Below are 3,880 nucleotides of genomic sequence, written 5' to 3'. Positions count from 1 at the left end.
GCCACCACTGGCCACCGGCCCACTCGGCTCCTACGGCCGCTGCCGCGGCACTAGGCTGAGCTGCCTGTGCCCAGGGCTCCGGAGGGGGCCGCGGAGGAGCCGCCGCCCCCTGGCCCCCGATCCCTGAGCCCCGGCCCCTGCCATAGGGCTCTGGCTGCCACCGCACCCCACGTGGCCAGGCTAGGGCGATGTGGGAGCCCCCGGACTGCGGCCCCAGCGGGCACCATGAGCCCCCTACTCCGCCGCCTGCTGCTCACCACACTGCTGTAGCTGGCTGGCGCCCAGGCCTCTGTCTCCCAGCTTGATTCCCTGATCACCAAAAAAAAAAAAGTGGTGTCTTGGATGGACGTCTATACCCATGCTATCTGCCAGCCCAGGGAGGTGGTGGTGCCTTTGAGCATAGAGCTCATGGGCAGTGTGACCAAACAACTGGTGGGTGCCCAGCTGTGTGACCATGCAATGCTGTGGTGGCTGCTGCCCTGACGACAGCCTGGAATGGGTGCCCACTGGGCAGCACCAAGTCCGAATGCAGATCCTCATGATCCAGTACCCTAGCAGTCAGCTGGGGGAGATGTCCTTGGAAGAACACAGGCAATGTGAATGCAGACCCAAACAAAAGGAAAGTGCTGTGAAGCCAAACAGGGCTGCCACCGTCCCCAGCCCTGCTCTGTTCCAGGCTGGGATTCCGCCCCCGGAGCACCCTCCCCAGCTGACATCATCCATCCCACTCCAGCCCCAGGTTCCTCTGTCCACGCTGCACCCAGCGCCGTCAGTGCCCTGACCCCCGGACCTGCTACTGCCGCTGTAGATGCCACAGCTTCCTCTGTTGAAGAGGGGAGCCCAGAACACCCCAGCCCAGGAGATCTCAGCTGGGGCTCCAGAAGGGCCAGGGGCAGAAGCTGAGGTAGAAGAGACTGAACTCTTGGAGGCCAAGGAAATGCCTGGGGGTTCTAGGATATTGAGAACAGAGACTGAGACAATAGAATTGAAGATATTGGGGGTCCAGGAGACAGAAGTGAGGGCTTTGGGGATCCCAAAAATAAAAAAATGAAACAACAGAAGCTGAAATATTGAGGACCAAGAAGGCAGAAATAGGGGGTTTTGAGGGTCCAGTGATAGTTGCTGAGATGGGAAAGTCTGAGATATCGGAGGCCCAGGAGACAGAGGTTAGGGAATCAGGGGCTCTGTGGATAGACATGACACAGCCTGAGATGCTGGGAACCCAGGAGATAGAAGTTGGTGGCTCAGGGATCCCAGGGATAGAACCTGAAATAGCCAGGGCTCAGGAAACAGAGGTGGGGGATTCTGGGACTTCCAGGCCAGAAGCTGGAACAGTAGAGGCTGAGGTTCTGAGGGCCCAGTGGACAGAAACTATAGTTTGAGAGTTGGAGGAGGCAAAGACAGAAACTTTGGCAATCCAGGAGACTGGGAACTGGGGAGCTCTCACAGTCACTGAGCAAAGAGTTTCAGGGGCTCAGGCAATAGAGGCAGAAGTATCCAGGACACCAGAGACAGAGACTAAAGTTCTGAGGCTTCAGAGGACAGAGGCTAGCGTGTTGGGAGAAGCAGAGGCCAAATCTTTGACTTTGGGGCCCCAGAAAGCAGAGGTAGCAGTTTCTGAGCCCCTGGAAAATAAAACTGGTATTTTTGAGGCCCAGGAAGCAGAATCTGGGGTCTTGGGAAACCAGAAGGAGAAAGAAGCTGAGGAAAGCCTCCCAGAAGCCAGCTTGATTGAGGCACAGGTGGCCAGTGGGGTAGGGGCTGGGGTACCCAGGCCCTCAGGGGCCTCTTCTCCAGAGGAGCCTGAAGAGGACAGGAGGCTGCCGGGCAGCCAGGCACCACCTGCCCTGGTCAGCTGCAGCCAGTCCCTGCTAGAGTGGTGTCAAGAGGTCACCAGTGGCTACCGTGGTGTCCGTATCACCAATTTCACCACATCCTGGTGCAACGGCCTGGCTTTCTGTGCTATTTTACACTGGTTCTACCCAGACAAGACTGACTATTTCTCTTTTGATCCATTGAACATCAAGCAGAACAACAAACAGGCTTTTAATGGCTTCGGGCCCTGGGCATGTGTTGGCTGCTGGAGCCAGTGGACATGGTGCTTCTGTTGGTGCCTGACAAGCTCATCATCATGACATACCTGTTGCAGAACCGCGCCTTCTGCACCGGTCAGGAGCTACAGCCAGTGGAGCTGGAGGGCGGTGGGGCCTCCGGCACTTACCACGTGGGCAGCGCCCAGCCGAGCCTGCAGGACGACCTGGACGCCGGTGGCCTGGCACAGCGGCTGTGCGGCCACGGGACCGACGCATCCAAGGAGCCCAGAGAGGCCGAGAATAGCGGGGCTGGGGCGATATCCAAGGCTGCCTCCAGTGACGCAGACCCTGGCTGTGCCTCCAAGGATGGCGAGGCCAAGGCTGTCAGAGAAGAGTTGGCCTCCAGCCTCCCTGGAGTGTGCTCGCCCATGGCCTCCGCAGAGGGGCTGATGAACTGGGCTGGGGCGTCGGGTGTGCTGGGTGCTGTGAAGCTGAGACAGGCGTCTGTCAACAGAGAGTCCGGGCCTGTGCCACCACCCCAGTGCGCACGGCTCCTTCTCCTACGTGTGCGATGCAGATCTGCTAAAGAAGAGATGTTCATGGCTGCGGAACAGCAACTCCTTCTCTGTGGATGACCCAGACTATGGAGCTGCGGGAGGCACCGGACCTGTGGGACCTGGGGCTGCCGAAGGCCCTAGCCCCGACTCCAGCCTTGACCCTAGCCCACTCACAGACACAGCCCTGCAGCAGCCCTCTGGTGGGAACCCTCCTTCAGATGAGCCACCCCCCAAGTCCAGGAGAGGAGGCTGGACTGTAATGATTCCAGGACACAAGTCAGTACCTGTGTGCAGAGCTTCAGGCCCTAGAAGAGAAGCAGAGACAGATAGATGGCGGAGCAGCTGAGGTGGAAACGCAGCTGAGAAGCCTCATGGAATCAGGTGCCAACAGGCTGCAGGAAGAGATGCTGATCCAGGAGTGGTTCACACTGGTCAACAAGAAGAACGCCCTTATCAGGAGGCAGGACCAGTTGCAGCTTCTCATTGAGGAGCAGGACTTGGAGCGGAGGTTTGAACTGCTGAGCCGGGAGCTATGGGCCATGTTGGCCATTGAAGAGTGGCAAAAAACGGTGGTGCAGCAGCACCGGGAGCAGCTCTTGCTGGAAGAGCTGGTGTCTTTGGTGAACTAGAGAGATGAGCTGGTCTGGAACCTGGACCACAAGGAGCAGATCACGCTGGAAGAAGATGAGCTCTTGGAACGCAGCCTGCAGCAGTGGCGCGGCAAGGTCAGCCGGCAGCTGAGCTGGCGGGAGCACTGCACGCTGAGCTGAACTGAGCTGGGCTGAGCTGGGCTGAGCTGGGCTAGCCTCCACCCTCCTGGAAGCACTTGCCTTCCATCTGTACAGCAGAGGATCTGGACCTCCAGAAAGCGGAGCACAGCCTGCAGCCTCCAACGTCCCGTCAGCCTGCAGAAACAGGACAGCGGTGGGGCACCTGTCTGAGCTGGCGGGAGCACTGCACGCTGAGCTGAACTGAGCTGGGCTGAGCTGGGCTGAGCTGGGCTAGCCTCCACCCTCCTGGAAGCACTTGCCTTCCATCTGTACAGCAGAGGATCTGGACCTCCAGAAAGCGGAGCACAGCCTGCAGCCTCCAACGTCCCGTCAGCCTGCAGAAACAGGACAGCGGTGGGGCACCTGTGCCTGCCCGGCAGTATTTATTTGTTTCTCTGAGTGTTTGTGAGTGTGTGGTGCCTCCTGCACATCTGCAAAGGGATGGCTGATGGCTCTGGACCTGCGGCCCACATCCTCTTCCCCTTCCTTTGCCTCTGGAGTAAAAAAATTGGACAAAGAC

At 58.9% G+C, this 3,880-nt stretch overlaps 2 pseudogenes; both read left to right on the top strand.

Moving 5' to 3' along the window:
• Positions 1–225: 225 nt before the first annotated feature.
• Positions 226–903, top strand: LOC103746844 (annotated as a pseudogene).
• Positions 904–1,097: 194 nt separating this feature from the next.
• On the top strand, positions 1,098–3,360 carry LOC103746843 (annotated as a pseudogene).
• Positions 3,361–3,880: the final 520 nt, after the last annotated feature.

Source organism: Nannospalax galili, unplaced genomic scaffold, assembly GCF_000622305.1.
Source record: "Nannospalax galili isolate Female #2095 unplaced genomic scaffold, S.galili_v1.0 scaffold140, whole genome shotgun sequence".
NCBI classification, from domain to species: Eukaryota; Metazoa; Chordata; class Mammalia; order Rodentia; family Spalacidae; genus Nannospalax; species Nannospalax galili.
Note: the sequence above shows the minus strand (reverse complement) of the source record. Positions and strands in the feature narration are given on the sequence as shown.